This window comes from Typopeltis vanoorti, chromosome 24 (genome assembly GCF_054136105.1).
Source record: "Typopeltis vanoorti isolate ZY-2024b chromosome 24, IOZ_Tvanoo_1.0, whole genome shotgun sequence".
Lineage (NCBI taxonomy): Eukaryota > Metazoa > Arthropoda > Arachnida > Uropygi > Thelyphonidae > Typopeltis > Typopeltis vanoorti.
Window position 1 is genome coordinate 18,788,861 of NC_143572.1, and position 20,591 is coordinate 18,809,451.

A 20,591-nucleotide genomic window follows, 5' to 3' on the forward strand; every position below is an offset into this window, starting at 1 on the left:
TAAATACGTTTTTATAAACATCAAGAGATGAAGGCCAGTTGTTCACTAGCATATAGGTCTTGGGTATTCAACACCACTTTCTTTTAATTTTTTATTTATTTTTCTGTATGTTAAGAACTGTAGAAAGCATTCCTGTATTGTTGCTATTTATAAAGTCTAGTTAAGTCATTTAAATTTTTAAAGTCTGCAAGAGTGTCATCTAAGTGGAGATAATGCGATTTAATAGTGCTAAGATTATTGCAAAATCTCTATATAAGTATGGCTTATCCTTGTAATGTGCACTGCTTGTGTATTATAAGAAAGTGCAATACAACTAGCAGGCAGGTTCAGTTGCATTTTCTCTCTAGTACTGAAACTGACCAGATTGTTGAAAAAGGGATTTCAAGGAAGTGGAAGGAGAGCAAGATAGTTTCTTTACATAAAGGTGACTCCACGGTGTCCATCAAAGAGAATTCTGCTGTTATCAATCCAGTTCTTAATCAACAAACCTTGATCACAAATCCAGACAAGCAGATTAGCCATAATTCGAAGTCTGTCTTATCCCCCCCCCCCCCATAACTATTGATCGATACGTTTATGCCAGGACAGGTCAGAGGTAAATGTTAATCCAAGCAGAAAGATCTGACCCTTTCTGGTGATTTGTGTATTACTCACAGTAAAAGGTAGGTGAGCTGAGATCTTTTTTGTGAGAGGAAATATCTCAGCGCTCTTGACCTCGTGTCCTTTGCAGTGCAAAAGGACATGAGGTTGAGTGGTTGGAGAAGGGAATTCTGTGAGGGAGAAGACAGTAATTCAGATGGGTGAATTACCAAGAGGAGAGATGACCTGTATTGTATATCTGGAAGGAGAACTGATTAAAAAAGGATGAAGAGTATTGGGAGAACAAAGAAGGTTATCAGGAATTCAGGTAGTTAGATGTATGATTTACATTAGATCATTGTGTATATAGCAAAGACTTCCACATCTCATGCAGCTTAGTTATTGATGTTGAAATTGTGGATATTTGCAATAGTCACCTAGAAAGATGACCTCAATAAATGGGTAGCTGGATTGAAGATATTAGTTTCATGAAGAGGTCAGTGGTTTTTGGAATTTGGAGACCAGTAAATGCAGCAGGAAACCTTGTGAATGAAGCAAGGAAACTGTGCGTCAGAGGAGGTTAAAAGCAGGAGATTCTAAATTAGCCATTCTTTGTCAAGCATTATCAGATCTCACAAAGGCACAGGTGGCACTTGTGGCAAAAGGAATCCTGAAGTGTATAATATGAATATTGAAGGGGGATTGACAGTAAAGGATTTAACTGCAATTTGGGTTTCTGTCAAGAATAAGAAGTCAGGTCTTGGATGATTATGTGGTGGCAAATGTCATTGATCTTGGTGTTTATGCTGCAAATGTTAGTGAAGTGGATATGAAAATGGTTTTTATTGTGGAGATTCTGGCATGATTTGTATGTTATGATTTGATCTTTTTTTATAGGGATTAGTTTTTGAGGGAAATTTTTTTTTCTTGTTGCATCATTACTACTGTCATTGTTTGTGTGATTCATTGAGTTCATTTATGGTTAGATGGAAGGATAGATCGGGGACATGCACCGAGATGAGATTTTCTTGAACATAACACCATACACAGAACAACCAGTCTCTTTGCCATAATGTGGCCTCAACAGTGCCTCCTGCATACCACTAATTGAACTCCCTCCCCAGGCATGACCTGGCATATTTTGTGGCAAAATATGAGGCTAATCTTCTTGAATGGCAGTCAGTCTCAAGTAGAGTTATGTGGGCAAATATGAGAATGGGGAACTGGATAATGAGACTTATTTCTGCCTATGCTCCCACAGAAGGTTCTACTAAGGTAGAAGTGGAGGAATTTTTTGAGGCTTTAGAAAAAGCAACTGACACAATGAAAAATGAAAAGTTGGTCCTTGTTGGGGATCTAAATAGCAGAGTAGGAAATGATTGTGAGACATACAAAAATATTTTGGGAAAATTTGGAGAAAAGAGCAAAGCTAATAAAAATGCAAATATCTGTTGGATTTCTGCTCAGGACATGGACGGGTTATTACTAACACCATGTTCCAACATAAAAATGTGCACAAATTTACATGGAGAGAAGAGGCTAGGAATAAGAAAAGTCTCATTGACTATGTTATTGTTGATAGTTATGTTTTCTCCCTGGTGCAGGACCCCAGAGTGTACAGAGGATTTGAAATTGGAAGTGATCACCATTTAGTCTTGAGCAGGATAAAATTGAATTTCATATTGAAAAGAATAACATGTAAGAAAGTTTTAAAGCAAATAAAAGTTGAGCAGCTCTCAGATGTAAACTGTAAACTATGAAAAGAAAATGAAAGAGTTTGAGAACAGGAATCAAACCTTGGAGATTCAGTGGCAAACTCTGAAGAAAACATTGATTGATTCTGCCAGAGAGGCATGTGGTGAGGTTGTCTGTAAGGATAAAAAAATCAGAACTCCCTGGTGGACACAGGAAGTTAAAGAGGCAGTGAAGGCAAAGAACATATCAAACGTTCCTGTCAAATAAGTCAACTAGTGCTCTTAGAGAATATAGAGACAAATGCAAGAATGCTAAACACTGTATAAAACTAGCTTAACAAAAGTCATGGGAGGACTTTGGCAAGAATATAGAAAATAAATATCAAGAAGGTGGCAAAATATTCTGGGGAAGAAGCTAAGGAATGGAGGAAAGAGTGATGTAAAAGGAATTAGAGATGATAAAGGTGACATGAAAACGGGAGAAAAAGATATCCTTGAAGCATGGAGTAATTACTTTGAAAAACTGCTAAATGAAACAAGCAGTGATGATAGCACAGTGGTAAAAAACACTGACCAGGCATGCAGTCAGGAATACATATCCATACTTGAAGTAGAAAAAGCCATCAAAGGCTTGAAATGTGGAAAGGCATCAGGAGTAGATGATATTCGACCAGAAATGCTGAAGTTTGGTGGTATAAGAGTCTTACAGTGGCTGCACTGCATAGTTCAGAAAGCCTGGACAGAGGGATGAATTCCCGATGATTGGAGTAGAGCTCTCACAGTACCCATATATAAAAAGGGAAATAAAACTGAATGTGAAAATTACAAAGGTATTTCCCTACTGAGTGTTCCTGGCAAGATCTATGCAAGTATACTTGAGAAACGGTTGAGAAGAATTGTGGAAGAAAAACTTGGTGAAGAACAAGCTGAATTCAGGCCAAATAGAGGCTGTCAGGATCAGATCTTCACTTTACGACAAATAGTCGAGAAAGCATGGGAATATAACAAAAATCTGTATTTAAGTTTTGTCGATTTGGAAAAGGCATATGAAAAGGTGCCAAGAGAGAAGCTGTTCATACGCTGCAGTCATATGGTGTCAATGGGGCATTATATCAAGCAATACTTAGTCTTTATTTGAGTTGTAAGTCAGCAGTTAGAATTGAAGGAAGTACAGGAAGATGGTTTAATGTTAAATCTGGTGTGAGATAGGGATGTACATTATCCCCTCTGTTATTCATAATCTATATGGATCACATTATGAAGGAAAGTGGTATTAAACATGATATCAAAATTGGAGATGTTGATGTCAGCTCTTTGCTTTATGCAGATGATGTTGTACTTCTAAATAGATCTGCTACAAGTCTGCAAGATTCTCTGACAAAATTGAATAGCTGTTGTAATAGATATGGTATGAATGTCAGCAATAAAAAGACAAAGACAATGAAAATAGGCAGAATCATTGAAAATGTCAACTGTGTTGTGAATGGAGAACCTGTGGAACAAGTAAAACATTTCAGCTACTTAGGCACGATTTTTACTGAAGATGGTAAATTAAATATAGAAATAGACAACAGAATCAGCAAAGCTGGTATGGTGGGAAGTCAATTGAATAAATTCATATGGAATAAGAGAGAAATTAGTCGGAACACTAAATTAGCTGTATACAAGACAGTGTTCAAACCAATTTTAACTTATGGATCTGAGAGCTGGGTCAGAAGTAAAACACTTGACCAAAGACTAGAGACCGCAGATATGAGAGTCCTGAGAAAGATTAGAGGCGTGAACAGATGGCATCAATGGCAATATCATATTAAAAACCAGGATATTAGGAAAGAACTTGACATTGTCAGCATCCAGGAATGCGTGAGCAGAGCTAATCTCATGTGGTATGGTCACTTAAACAGAATGGGCGAGGAAAGATTAGCAAAACAAGTGTTTTCTGCCAGGTTGGCAGCAAAACGACCCAGAGGAAGACCAAGATATAGGTGGATTGATACGGTACAAAGTGCCTTAGATGATAGAAATATAAGATCTGATAATGTTGGAATCTTGACAAGTAACAGACTGATTCGGAGGAAAATTGTAGATAGGAAGTTAGTAATGATGTAATTTTTTTTCATGTAGTACTATCATATCCTCTACACCCCTTGAGGGTACATGGCAGGAATTTGATGATGATATCAGAATATAGAAATTAGAAATGACTAGAATAATAATCACCAGTCTAATCTAATCTGGTGTGTATGTGAAACTTGGAACCTAAAGAAGTTGGAAAAAGTATAGATGCTTTTGAGATTTGGTATTATATGAGACTGTTGAGGATTGCATACACTGAAAGGAGGACAAATGGATGTAGAACTTTAAGACTCCTTAAAAGCATTGACAGAAAAAAGCTGAAATATTTCAGATATATGAAAAGAATGGAAGGTGGACTTCACAAAACAATAAATAATGGAAGTAGCATGTTAATGTTTCTGGAATATTTTTACATAAAAAACATGAATGAAATAGGTAATTTACTGAATAAACTAAATATTTGCAACCCAATGTTTTGCCAACTCATTATCAAAGGTATAATGAATATACACAATCAGAAGACTGAAAATTAAAATGTGTTCTAGAGCAAGGACAGTCATGTGTATGAATGGCAATAGTGATGCACTCTGCAGTAATTTTCTGTGATTAATCCTGACAGGCAGATAGGGTGGTTCTCCAAAATTTATGTAGAATGAAAGTGTCATATATATTATAGTTCACTGGGTTCTGTAGCAACTTCTGCGAACAGTTTGTGATTTAAACTGGAAATCTGTGTAGTAGGTTCATCTTTTTCCATCAGATGAAATGGTATTTGTTTAAGGCATGTTTAGCAAGTTCACTTTTTGGTTGTCCATGTCAAATATATTTTTATGTTTTCTTATTATGGTAGTTTGTCCTGTCCATTCAAAGTACTGCATTGCACATTGACAGGGTATACTGTAGACACCTGGTAAAGAGAAAGGATCCTGGCAGTCGATGGCAGTGCTATCAGTAGACCTTACTCAAGCATTTGATAATGTCTGGCATCCCTTTCTATTCCACATACTCCAGCAAATTGGTATAGGTAAAAAGCTGCCATCTGTTATCAAAGGAGCCTATGCCAATTCAACTACCTGTGAGACCTGGTAAAAAATTTGAAAAGGAGTCAAGCAAGGTTGCCTCTTAGTCCACTGCTCTTTGCATTGGTTCTTGAACCTTTCTTACAGGAAGTCAACAATACACATGTTGTGCAAAGAATAACAGTTCCTTCAACTATAAATGAAAATAAGGTATTAGCATATGCTGATGATGTAATGGGAACTTTGAGACCAGTTTATATGTTGTACCTTTAATGTAGGAGAGGCTGTATGTGGTGTATTTGTAGGCTGGTTGGTGGGTGTTGGTTGTCCATTTTAAAGAGTTGGCAAGGTTTTTTTTTATGAACAGTTATGAAGTTACAAAAGACATCTGACTATTTAATTTGGTTGTTGTGTTCCACTTTTATGCACCATTACCCCTGATGATGTAAGTCTTACGATGAATGAAACTCGTCGGTTTTTTCCCTCTTTTTATTTTTTATTGTTTAATAAACATGTGGTCTCAATACCGAAAACTATCTCCAGAACTGCTTACCCACAGAAACCTTCACTTACATATGGAAGCTCATGCTGAGTGCCTATGTTCTAAAGTAACATAACTAGAGAAATTACGCATTAAGCATAATAACTTCATCAACCGTTTAAGGTTTTTGAGATTGTACCCAGGTTCGTTAGAATTAAGCGTGTATTCCACTCTACTAAAGCAAATAGAATCTACCAAAAAACAGAACTAGCTATTTTAAGAGAATTAATCGCAGCCACTAGATCAGAGCTTGCGAAGATAGGAAAATGATACGTTTACTGTACACAGCGAATTGGCTATATTGCTATCATCTGACCTTTGAGATAATATTTATAGCATTATGTACAACAAAGCTACAGCTGTTGCTAATCAGAAGAAATATAATTTAATAAAAAAGTTTTAATTTGCTCCAGCAAGAAAAACATCTAGATCAGTCTAAAGTGGTGATTAATCTTTCTTCCACAGTCCTGTGAAGAGCAAAAAAAAATCTCCTAATAAAAGGTTTTAATTTTGCTTTAGCTCCACACCATATTATGGAGTTCCAGCCAGACTGGCCGAGTGGTTAGCATATCCGCTCTCCAGCCAAAAGGCTGTAGGTTCGAATCCCGCCGTGGGCATGGATGTTTATTATTGTATTTGGAAATACTAGTGATGGTTGGCGGTCAGTTGGTGGATTGAGTGGCGGAGACAGAACTGTAGAGCAGGTACCCTCCTTCGATGAGTCTTTGGACTCCCTGGAGGTGTCTAATAATAATAATTCCAAAAGTACATATCATTGCACAAATTGAGAAAGGAATCTGCAATCTGTCTAGAGATTCAGCAGATTTCATCTGTATACAAAGTTCGGCACTTATTATTAAAATGTAAAGTACCACGTGGAAACTTACTTAAATCGGAATCCGTAGCCCTTAAAGTATTAAGACAAGATAAAAACATAATGATAATCAAAGCAGACAAAGGGAATGCAACAGTAGTCATTAATTCTGAAGAATACACAAGAAAAAGAACATCCTATTAGAGGATTCCAATACCTATTCACCTCTAGACAGAGATCCCACATGGCAGGTGCATAATAAAAGTAATTAGTTGATAAAAAAGATACCTAACTGGCCTGAAGATTTAAAAAGATTTTTATCATCTAAAGATCCATTGGCCCCAAGAATTTATGGAGCACCAAAAATACATAAAAATGATATCCCGTTAAGGCCGATTGTGGATGGGAGAGATTCTCCGACCTTAAATTTAGCAAAATATCTTGCAAACATGATAACACCACACATAGGAAAAACAGAATCATTTATAAAGAACAGTTTACATTTCATCAAAAAAGTAAAGGATATAAACATAGAACCTTCAAACATCTTAGCAAGTTTAGATATAGTCAGCCTCTTCACCAATGTAATCACTAATCACCTAGAAATGATACAGTGGATCTTCTTGAAAACCTTTTCTCACCGGACATTGTAACACTATACAAACACTGCATAGAAAACACTTTCTTCATTTATCAAGACAAATATTGGGAACAAAAAGAAGAACTTGCCATGGGCCTCTCTCCAGCTTTAGCCAACCTTTTTATGGAAAATTTTGAAACAAATGCTTTAAAAAAACTATCAAAAAAGACCAAAGGTTTGGCTACATTATGTAGATCAGGGGTTCTCAACCTTTTCCAGTGGTGTACCACTATATTTAATTCAAGATATTAGATGTACCAGTAAGCAAATCTGTTTTCGTACCACCCGGCAGTGGCTCACGTACGTGATAGGTTGAGAATCCAACCTATGGTACGTGTACCATAGGTTATTATTATTTGACACCTCCAGGGAGTCCAAAGACTCATCGAGGGAGAGTGTGCTAACAGCATCGAACGATTGGTTCCCTTCCAACTACTAACCACGCTCAAACTTACTTAACTGAGCCATTAGTAGCAGAGGCTCTACCAATCGACCAACCTTTGCCGGCAAAAGAAATTCTACGCAGTAGGTTGGATTCTCAACCTATAGTACATGTACCATAGGTTGAAAATCCCTGATGTAGATGATATCTTCATCATTTGGTCAGGAACAGTAGTTGAACTGATTGCTTTTAAAGAGTATCTAAACAATTTGCATCCAAATATAAAATTCACTATAGAACTAGAAGAACATAAAAAAATTACCTTTCCTTGATATCTTTATAGGAGGAGGAAAAAATTTATCATTTTCTGTACACAGAAAACAGACCACAACAGGAAGATTTCTTAATCTTCCTGGTGTGGTCTGTTGTCTGCCTCACACTACCACCACCCATCGCAAAAAATAGGCATAATTAAAACCTTGAGAGACAGAGCATACAATATATCTCTTATTATTATTAAACAAGACCTCACGGAGTCAAAGACTCATCTAGGAGGTCCTTTTATCTCGCACACATCTCATCATACCGTGTCTTAAACACATTCAAACTCCTTGCAGACACCACACTCTCAGGCAAGGCATTCCAATCACTCACAACTCTGCACAAAAAAACCTGCCTCTCACTCCCCTACTCACACCCTCTTTATACAGTTTCCAGAGATGACCTCTGGTTCTTCCCCGATCTCCCACTATTCTCTGTAGAACTTCTCCACCATTGATCCTATAGCAACCCCTTACCAACTTGTAGGTCTCTATCATATCTCCCCTCTTCCTTCTCTCCACTAGACTCTGCAAATTGCATCTTTTCAATCTTTCCTCATACTCGACATTCCAGAGGTCAGAAACTACCTTAGTCAGTCGCCTTTGGACCTCTATCACACAGATGAAGCGAAATGAAGAATTACACTACCTGCCACAGAACCTAACACTCAATGGTTTTGAACCCAAGACAATTAAAATAATTCTTAACACAGCTCCTACAACTCCCTTATCAAAACAAGATTTCAAGAACGCAATCACGCCGCCATACTTCAGGAATGTCATGGACAAATTGGCTACATTGCTCCGCAAGTATGACATAGTGGCTTTTCTTCCTTTACAAAAAATATCAAGATTCCTACATCCACCAAAGCCTCCGCATCCCCACAAAAAAAACCAGGCATTTATCAGATCAGATGGGAAGGTCAGGAGAGATTCAAATGGCTGAACATATAAAAGATGTCAAAAAAAGAAGGGAACACAAATCAGGCTTAGCATTCCACACAACCACTACTGGCAATCAAGTACTCTGCAACAAACAAACATGTCATATGTTGATAAGAACTGTTTCAGAAGAATTTAAAGAAGCTGAAAAAATGCTTAAAATCCCTACATAATGCAATAAAAATCAAGGATTGATTTTACATCAAGTCTGGTCTGCCTTTATCAAAAATTTAACTTCCTCAAACCTCGGATATAACACACCTGTGAGCCACAGAATGTGACAACTAGCATTATTCCAACAAGCATACAGTAACGAACGTATCATTTTGTATTCGGGTTCTCAATTAATGACCAGTTATGAAGTTAAAAAAGACATCTAATTGACTATTTAATTTGGTTGTTGTGTTCAACTTTTATACACCATTACCCCTGATGATGTAAGCCTTATGACAAATGAAACTTGTCGGGTTTTTTACTCTTTTATTTTTTAGTGTTTAATAAACGTGCTCTCAGTACTGAAAACTATCTCCAAAGGTTTTTTTTTTGTTGCTGTTGCAACTGTTCTGTTCAAAAAGTGTAAGTAAAGCCTGTTGTTCCAGATGAAGTGTCCATCATGAGGATGAAATTCTTTCTTCCCTGGAGACTAAAGTTTTGAAAATTTCAACGGCAGGATGATAATGTGAAGTGGCATGTCTCAGCCTGTGTGTGTGTGTGGGGGGGGGCTTCTGATAGACTGAGCATAATAGGGTTCCATCTAATTGCCTTATAATTAAAGTATTCATGAAGGCTAGAGCCCCTTTTTTTCCCCTCTTCAACAGTAAAAGGTAATTTGAGGGTGGATATTGTTCAAAAATTGTAAAAAGTTGGAAAGAGCCTGTGGGCCGAGTGACCAAGTAACAAAGACAGTGTCTACATATATCAGCTGTACTTTGGGCTTGGGGGGGGAGCTGAATTAAGTGCAAATGTTTCCAAGGATTCCATGCATAAGTTAGCATTGGGAGTTGAAAGTGCAGAGCCCCCACTGCTACACCTTCAGTATGTATAAATTGAAGATGAAATACCCTGATTTAAGACGATGCTTAAAGAGTATATAAATATCAGGGGGGGGGGTATTTTAGAAATGAGTTCTAGCATGTTATAAGTGTGTGGAATTTTTTAATATAAGATAATATAAGACCTGCAGGCACACGAACTGTATAAAGTGCAGGCCAGAAAGGTAACGAGTGTGGTAAAAAAAAGCAAAAGCGGATTATGAAAGGAAACTAGCTTTGCAAGCAAAAGAGAATCCTTTCAATATGCTGCAAGCAAGAAAAAACTGTACACGGCAAAATGATTTTCAGGAATGACGATGGTAAGGAGGTCACTGAATCAGTCGATATAGTGGAGTTACTGAGCGCGCACTTTGCAAAAGCATATCATCCAGGTGGTGACATTGAAAAAATGAAGGAACCATTAGTTTATATGGGAATAGTGATGAATGAAGTGACTAGTCTATTACAGAACCTTAATGTGAACACATCTGTGGGATTAGATGGTATACCGGCATGGGTCTTGCGTGAAGCGGCTAAAGATTATCAGTGCCCTTGACCATGTTGTTTAATCTGAGTCTCAGGTCTGGTTTAGTCCCGAAGGTGTGGAAAGAGAGGAAAATAGTTTCACTGCATAAAGGAGGATCCAAGACTACGGTTGCAAATTACCGACCGATCAGCATATCAGGAGTCGTTGTCAAGGTCTTAGAGAAAGTAGTCAAGGGAAAAATACAGGAATGGATTGATGAAAATGAGATACTGTACAGGGGACAGCATGGCTTTGTGAAGGGTAGATCATGCTTCAGTAACTTGCTCAAGTTTTATAACAAGGTGATGGCTGAACTGGATAAGGGAAATGAGTTTACAGTGATACTGCTGGACCTGGCAAAGGCGTGTGACAGGATGCCACATGGAATACTAATCCGTAAACTACAACATATGGGAATGGATATAGGATTGGTGAGATGGATAGGTGGTTGGTTGATGGAGAGATATCAAAGAGTAGTTTATTCAAGAGTAGAGTCCAAAAGACGGCCTGTGACTAGTGGTGTGCCGCAGGGTTCTGTTCTTGGACCACTGCTGTTTAATCTGTTCATTAACGATATAGGGAAGGATCTAAGTGGAACAATTCATTTGTTCGCTGATGATGCAAAGTTGGGTAGGGCAATAGTGAATGCAGAAGATGTCAAAGTCTTGCAGGATGACTTAGATAGATTGAAGCTCTGGGCTAAGGAGAATGGATGTCAATTTAATGTGACAAAATGTAAGGTTATGCATTTTGGTATGAAAAGATTAGCAGCAATATACCACATTGGTGGAACTGTACTCCAAGAGATTGATGAGGCCAGGGACTTGGGAGTGTTGGTGGATAGGGAGATGAAGTTTAGGGGGCACATTGCAGAAGTAGCTAAATCAGCTCATCAACTCACTTGGTTGTTGAAAAATACCTTGACGAGCAGAGACAAGCAAGTTATTGTACCTCTGTACCGAGCCTTGATAAGACCTCATCTCGACTACTGTGCCCAGATTTGGTCACCTCGGTTGATGGGGAGGAGGTGGAGAGGATCCAGAGGCGAGTGACTAAGATGATAACAGATCTATGGAATGAACCATATGAGAACAGGTTGAAGATTTGTGGGTTGCAGAAACTAGTTGATAGGCGGAGGAGGGGAGATATGATTGAGACATTCAAATTGCTAAAGGGATTCTATAGGATTAATTCAGAGGATATTTTTGAGATCAGGACTGGTGGTGGGAGAACTAGGGGAAACCTATGGAAGCTGGACAAGAGTGTGGTTAGCAAGTGTGTTAGAGCTGGGTTCTTTACTTTTAGAATGGTAAATGAGTGGAATAAGCTGCCAGAGTCTGTTGTGGGTGCTATGACGGTGAACGAGTTCAAGACAAGGTATGATAGATACTGTGAGAATGTAATTGCATAGTTGTGTGGACATGATGTTTAGGGCCTCCCTCGATGAGTCTAAGGACTCCTGGAGTCGCCCGAAATAATAATAATGTCTTGCTGATATGCTTGTTGAGTTCAGATGCCAAATGTTTGGCAAGTTTTATATGTTGACTTGACTTATTTAACTTATTGCTCTTTACATCTATAAGGTGCATTAGGCCACAGTTTTATATGTTATGTAGGGCAATTTATGGCAATAATGATAGGGCATAGCAGGGCTATTTAAGGTTTGTGCACCTTAGATAGCCCATATAGTCTTGGTGCATATGGGTAGAAAATTTTTAATTTGGACAAAGTTTCTATTGGCCAGCTTGTAATATTGTCTAACAAACTTATGGTTTTATTTTTTATCGATGTTGTAGGGTCCTTCACTATTGGAGTGTGAGTGTTGACGTGCCTGATAATAATTCTTTTATTTTATTATTGTAGTCATCTGTATTAAGGATCACTGGGGCATTTTGTTAGTCTGCTTTTACTATAACTGTTTTTGTTTCATTTTAGATTTCTCAAGGCAACCATTTCTCCTTTGAATATGTTGCTTTTTGGTGGATGGGTGTTTTTTAAGCAAGGTTGAGGCTTCCATCCTAATAATGTTTGTTAGCTTCATTTTGTGGTAACCTCTTGATGGTGAATTCGATATTTACCATGATCACTTTATATGGAATTTTTTTCTGGAGTAATTGCAAAATTAAAGTCTTTGCTTAATATTTGGGTTTCATTGTTGAAAAAAATCTCAAGTTTTGGATCACTTTGTCTCCTTGAAGTTTCTTAATATTTTTCTTTGTTGCATGAGCATTAAACTTACTGATTAAACTTTTTATTTTCATTAAATATTTTTAATTCATTTTTGGTTGAAAGTTGCTCTATGATTGCCCAAATGTCTGGCTTTCAAAAGCTTAAGGTGATAGTCATAACATTTTGAGAATGCTATGAATCCTGTAGGCATATTGTATTTAAGACTATGGAAATAATAGAAGTAAAGTTTTGCAAAAAGGCAAAGTCTTAGAATCTTAGTGAGATGGATTGTAGTGATTGATCTTTATAGTTGGAACCTCAAGAAAAGCCCACAGTAGGACCACCTGGTTAGAATTTATATAGCACATATCCTAGGTGGGGTGACCATATGACATCTGCTGATATCCAGTGAAGTTATGGAGATGAGTGAAAGTAGAATCTTGAGTAGAAAATTATATCTAGTTTTTGTTGTGGCTAAGGAAGCTTGATGTGATATGTTTATGCCATGGGAGGCCAGAGGTAAATGTCAGTCCAAGGAGAGATCTGATCCTATCTGGTGATTTCTCTATTATTCAGGTTATGGTAGTGCTGGGATTCCTTTTGTGAGGTGGTGGTAGGGAGATTGCATTTTGTTAACATTGAAAGTAATTGGATTATCTCCTGTCCATTGAAGGATGTATGAAGATCTTTGTTTAAAGCACTGGTTGCAGATCTTGAAACTTATTGTTTGAAAACTGCATAAGAAAAAGAGTGCAGGTGATAGTAAGAGGCACTCTTGCATTAGTGAAATAGCTTTAAGAAAGAGAACCATCCACCAGGACATGTAGTAAGGAATGAGAGAGACATGGCATGCAGCAAACGATGAGAGAGAAATCTGATTACCCAGTTACAGAGTGTGTAAGATAGACTGAAGGGTGGCAGTTTACTGGACAGACCCCAATGCCAAATGGTCACATGCTTTTGAGATGTCATGAGTGATGTATACTAAGAGATCAGCCATAGCAGAATCCATACCAGTGGTCATTGAGCTACTGGTGGGTCTCTAGGTAGAGAATTGAATGTTATGACTTTTTTTTTTCCCCATTGTTTTGGAGAGGATTGAGGTGAGGGTGATTGATTTGTAGTTTGATGGTAGACTTATTTTCCGTTATTGGAGAAAAGTTACATATCTGCTTGCCTTTATGCATTACATAAGTGCCAGATGAGTGTAAAAAAATTGTAGAAATAATATGGAACATCTGTTCTGGAGCACAATATTTAAGTACAGTTGGAGAGAGTTACCCTCATGGCCAGTAGACCATGTGGTGTCTGTGTTTGGTATTCTTCTGTCTTTTTTGCCAAAACACCACAGGATGTATATGGTACTGTTTTTGATATGGTAGGATGCAGTTTGCCTTGGTCATCTCTGCAGGAGTTGGAGGAGAAGGGTGATGCCAGGAAGTCAACTTTATCTCTAGATGGTGGAAGGGAGGTGAGAAGAAATTCTCATGGCCTTTGCAAGGGAGACCAGAGGGCAGGTTCCCTTTTGACAGGAGGTGGGTTTCTGTTACTGACTCTTTCAAAGATTTGGATTTGCTGATGGTTGTTTTTTATTGCCAGCTTCAGTGTAGGCTACATATGAAATTAGAATTCTCATTGCACTACCTGTGGTATGTTGAAATTTTTTTTTTTCATAAGCTTCGGTACACTTTCTTTTTATTACACCATGGCTAGAAAAGTAGATGGGAATTCTGGAGAATGGGAAATGTTGGATCAATGAAGATGCTTTCTGTGACTTGCTCAGAGCAGGTGTCTGGATCAAAAGAGTGGAAGTAGTATTTTTACTATTTTTTAAAATATTAATTTCTTTTTCTTTCTAAAATATTAAATATAACTTTAATTAATAGTTTCCTATATTTCAACAGTGTTACATTGCCATCATCAAGGGTTACAAAATAATGTATGTTTATGCAGGCACTAACTCTGGGCAAATGAAGCTGAAGAAAGGCAACCAATGTCGGACCTAGAGTCCTAAATGGACCCCCCCCCCCCAAATGGGCTAAATCGGGTAGTCGTGGCCATTGGGCTGAAGATTTAAGGATGAGTGCTTCTCAGATTTGGGGCATTCTCATGCACACAAATTTGTTGAGGTTTGGAAAGTTTCTCAGGGCTCAGGCAGATTTGAGAAATAGCCTCTCATATTTGTATGAGAGGTTGTAATAGAGTGGTGATGTAATTGCTATGGTGTAATAATGGCCTGTATCCTGTGGTTGATATTTAAAGCATGATCAGCAAGTGGGAGCAAGGAAATTTGAGAAAAAATGAGGTCTGAATCAGAAGATTCTAAATTTTGCATTCTCTGGAATGCAATGAAAGATCTCACAAAGGCACTGGTGTCAACTCTTGTGCAAAAAAAAAAAAAATCTTGCTGGGTGGTAGTCTGGATAGTGAAGATGGACTCTGATGGTGGCTATAGTTAGTGTATACACATAATTTTTGTTGGTATTTATGCCAATGATGTTGGTAAAGAGAATGTTTTTTGTTTTGTTTGAGTTGTGTTGTCTTTGAAGTAAGTTTTTAAGAGAGGTTTCTTTTTTTGTGGGGGATGGGATTGCAGTGACACTATCATTATTTGTTGTATGTTTCACTTTTGTTATAAAAATAGACAAAAGGGTATGAAAAGGTTCATTCAAGGTACGTAATTTTTATTGCTGTTAACAAATGTTTCTTAATTAGCTCCTATATGCTACTTATCACTCTTCTTCATTCAAATTCTTCCATCCAATGTATTGTCCCAAGCTAGTTCTAAGTTTATTGTAATCATCTTTAGAATCCCACATGAATTCCTTCCTCCTTGATATTTCAGCATGCATGCTCCTCCTCCAAATTCGAGTGTTCTGGATTTGGTCATAGCATCAGATGATTTGATCAAATCCAGAACTCTTGCTTCTCATGTTTCCTCTACTACATGCTGTTCTAAAGCATTTGTTTATCAAGAATTTTAGAAATGCAGTTCCCTCATTGTATGCTGTTTCCTCTGCCCAGTTTTTATATTATGGTGAAAATTCCTTTAATGGTCACTAATTTTTTTGCACTTGCCAGATTAATTTGACTAAACATTTCCCACTTGTGATCCTCTATACTCCCAGCCTAAAGCAACATCTTGCGAAGTATCCTAAAAACACAGTCCTATTGACTTCTAACACTGACTTTTTCAGAGAATAACCTCCTCACTGAATGCCAAACTCCTTACCTGTCCAAATGCAGTCCATCTCTTGCATGTAGTGCCCATCTTTCATCAATTACATTTGTGTACCTCAAGAGTCCAAGCATATATTCCAGAGCTCTCTTCTTATACATTCTCATTATCATTTAATTTTTCAAATTAATTTTACCACAGAACACTTTCTTGGTTTTAAAGTAGTTTAAAACTATGCCAAGAGTTAAGCAAATGAAGAGTCGAGTAAAATGAATAAACAGTGCAATTGCGAGGAAAAAACTCATGTAGAAAGATAAAAAGCAGTTGGGTGATCAGATATGTGAATAGCACAAAATGCAAGCATGGTAAAGAGTGCAATATGAGAAAAACTGAGGAGAATTCCACGATGTGTTAAGTAAGAAGAATAATTAAAGAGTGATGTTGGTGGATGGTTATGATGGTAGTGACAGTGGCAAAGGATATATTATTCAAGCACTATCAATATAAGATCACATTGGCATAAATGATCTGCAAGGAAGGGAGGAAAATTATAGAGAGATCAGAGGTGTATCAAGTATTGATTAGGCTATACATTAATAAAGTTGTGGGAATGGATAATATAGTATCACATTTTTAGCAAGCAAATATTTCCAATTCCATGTAGCCAGTTTACCATTCCTCTGCTACATCCTCTAAGGGCAAGTATTTATGCTTGTAGATCTGTTTGTTCACAGTGCTGGTTTGCCTGTTTTGAGGGAAGTAAAACCCAAATTTCTTGGAGTTAAATCCTTCCCATCCATATGGGACTGACTAACTCATAATTTGATTGAAAAAAAAACTTGATAAAGGTTCCTCACATCATAGACAGGATTTAAACCTGTGTCTTTCCAACCAAAGGGCTCATGTATGCCAACTGAACTATGGAGGCTATTTAGAGAACATGAAAAAGATTTAACCATGCTCTTGATCTTGTTTAATAATAGTCTTGCTTGGAAAGGGTTCCTAAGGAATGGAATGAATGCAAAATAGTGACAGTGCACATCATGATTCTCGGACAGAGGTCTCCAATTACTGACCAGCCTGTATATCAGCAATTGTAATTATGATATTGGAGGAGTTGTATAGTAATATAGGATTGGAGTGATGGATATAGGATTTTCTGTTATGATCAGTTTTGATTTGTGATGGAGCATGTGTTGGATGAGATAGTTTTGTGTGGTAATATGCTTGGACTTTGCAAACACATTTGATAAATTGCCACATGAGTTGGTGTTCAAGCTTGTGAAGATGAATAATTGATTGGATAGCTGGATGGGAGATTGACTTTCTGTACACTATCAGCAAGTCAACTTGTTTGTTAACGATATTTCTTGTGTATTGATAGGGGATTTTCAAAGCACTTATGTTTTCTAATGATGCAAAGTTAGTTATGCAAAGAGTTACAAGTAGTGAGACTGATGTTAACTCCCTTCAGAAAGATTTGAATAGACTTTCTGAAGCTTGGACAAAAAAAAGCCAAAATAGTGCCATTTGAGTTATAACATTAAGTGCAAGATTTGCACTTTACTGTGCAGAGGTACAAGGCTATATACCGAAATGGATAACATTTGCAATCTAGGGGCAATGGTCAGCATCAGCCTGACGTTTAGAAGGCACATTGCAAAACTACACCGTGCATTGCTGCTGTGATAAGGAAGACACAGATAAGTAGGGATAAGGTGGTCATTGTGCCAATGTGTAAGCATTATACAGTACTTCAAATCATTGGCACACCCATGGAGGGGCCAAAAGGCCCTGGTCCCCTCCCCCAAAAAAAGAAAAAGAAAAAAAAGATTAGAAAATTTTCCAAAAATCTTTACTAATTAAAATTCTTTTTGTTTTTAATTTATGTTGTGTCGTGTCTTCTATTTCTATACTACTTATGAATTAGTGGTCACATAAGGTGGGAATACCCTCTGGCTCGCGGGAATCTGTTGTGAATGCAAGGCAAACAAAGTAGTGCTCGGGCGATATTTTGTTTGCTCCAGCCGGGCCAGAGATCACGGGTATCATGTATTGGCGATCATTGCAGATGCTCAGTCATAGGTCGTATGCAATGCGTAGTGTATATTCTCAAATAGTCTACTCAACTCGGCTTCCACAAGATTAAATCATGTGCTCCCCCCCACTGTGTAAGCATATGTAAGCATGCAGAGGCAAAGGAAATATAAGGTGCAAAAAAAACTTTCCAGCTTTTTGAATGCATTCTCTCCAACAGAAAGATCCGGGTCCATATTGGCAGAAAAAAGAGCAGGCCGCCCAGATTCCTTCGCAACGGTCTCCCACAGTGTCTGTGTTATCCCTTTACTCTTTAACATCTACGTGTACGACTTACCACATACCAGCTCAAGCAAGTATATGTACGCTGATGACCTAGCAATCTTACATCAATCTATATCCTTTGCAAACCTGGAATCAACCTTAAACACAGACCTAAACATCCAGGAAGAGTACTTCAAGCAGTGGTACTTGAAGCCAAATCCAACAAAAACTGTGTCCACAGTATTTCACCTGAACAATGCAGAGGTGAATCGACACCTCAACCTTTCTTTCTGTGGAAAAATGGTAGAACACGAGCCTCGCCTGAAATACCTGGGAGTGAGCCTGGACCAAAGCTTAACCTATAAAAGGAACATCACCAACTTCTCCAACAAAATCAAAATGAGAAACAGTATCATTTCAAGGCTTGCTGGAACAACCTGGGGTAGTGGTGCAGAAGTCCTAAGGTCATCTGCACTAGCCCTCGCATTCTCTGCAGCAGAATATTGTGCCACTGTTTGGGAAAGAAGTGCACACACACTAACATTATAGACACCCAACTAAACTCTACCATGTGCACAGTTAGTGGGACAGTAGAAGCATCCCTCTCTCCTGGCTGCCTCTCCTATCTAACATTGTTCCACCAAACATACGGAGAAGACAAGCCTCGATTAAAGAAATTAATAAAGCAATGAGCAACCTGCCCCTGCACCGGACTCTGTCATTCACAATATGAGTAATCGCCTGAGCCATGTTAGACCACCCTTATTGTGATTGTTCTCCCATGGCTCAGGCGATTACTCATATTATGAATGACTGCCCAAGGTGCCAATTTCACGGTTATTATTTACAGGACATCCACAAGGTGACAGAGGAGGCCTTGGATTGGCTTTCCAGGCTGGACATTGACCTGTAGATGTTCTGTATTCCTTTTTACCATAAGAATAAATAAATTACCTAGTTGCCACCAAATCCTCTCCAGAGTTAGTGAACAAAACGAAAACAGTGAAATGATGGATTTATAATAGAAACATAAAACAGTGTGAAGAGAGGAGTGGAGTACTTTTTTTTTTCAATTTGTGTATGGCAGAGCAATATCCTGAAAGAGGAAAGTTGCTAATTGTGTATCTCAAGGGTCTGTTTTAAGTCCATTACTATTTTAATGATATTTTAATGATTCTGGAAAAAGTTTGAATGTGGATATTCATATGTTTACAGATGATGCAAAGTTGGGAGAACTGCAAGTAGAGTAGACGTTGGACTTTACAAGAAGACTTGAATAGACTGAGTAAATGGGATTGGGAGTGTGGTTGCTAGTTCATTGTTGCTAAGTGTAAAGTTTTAAAATTTGGAAAACAAAGATGGGATGTAGAGTATACATTTGGTGGGAGATACTGGAGGAAGTGGAGGAAATATGAGATGTGGGTATAGTGGTGGATAGGGATCTAAAGTTTAGAGGACACAGTTGCTAAAATTGTGAGAACACAACAAATTCTGGATATGAGGTGGAAGACACTGATTCATCGAAGTAAGAATTAGATAAGGCCCTGATTAGTTCACATGTAGATTACTGGGCACAAGTTGATCACCTGGTTTCAAAAAAAAAAAAAAAAGGAAATATTGGAAAGAATCCAAATGCAATCAATGAAGGTGGTTTTTGGCTGGAATGTGGAGTATGAAAAAAAGTTGAAAGTTTATTTTTCACTTGGTTAGAGTATAATAAATTTAGTTTAATCCTTTATCCAAGTGTGAGCAAACAAAGTTTGCGCCTGACAGTATCTTCAGGACTGGGGTAAGGTGGTACACACGGGCACTCCATGCAAAGGTGGAGCAAGCTACCAACACTCCTATCTCAGTATCTCCCATAATGCAAAACACATCTCTTTGCCGATATGTCTAATGTTATGCATTAAGGGAAGGGCCACAATCCAGACTAGTTTCGACCTTTATTCAGGTCTCTTCAGTGGGAGCCAGGCCTAAGTGGAGTTAGCAGGTCATCTCCACCTATTAAACTAAATTTATTATACTCTAACCAAGTGAAAAATAAACTTTCAACATCTTTCTCTAAATCCAGAGTAATTTATTAAAAAAGGGTGGCACACCATTTGGCAACTCCTATAGGTGGAGATGACCTGCTAATGCTTCTACCTGGTATCTCCACTCGGGCCTGGCTTCCACTGAAGAGACCTCAATAAAGGTCGAAACTAGTCTGGGTTGTGGCCCTTCCCTTAATGCATAACATTAGACATATCTGCAAGGAGATGTGTTTTGCATTATGGGAGATACTGAGATAGGAGTGATGGTAGCTTGCTCCACCTTTGCATGGAGTGCCCGTGTGTACCACCTTACCCCAGTCCTGAAGATACTTTCAGGCGCAAACTT

The 20,591-nt window shown here is 38.0% G+C and overlaps 1 protein-coding gene across 1 annotated transcript in view; it reads left to right on the plus strand.

The window, feature by feature from the left end:
• The window catches only part of LOC150092970 (junction-mediating and -regulatory protein-like), a 113,220-nt gene that overhangs the window by 610 nt on the left and 92,019 nt on the right, over positions 1-20,591 (plus strand). The window lies entirely within an intron of this gene.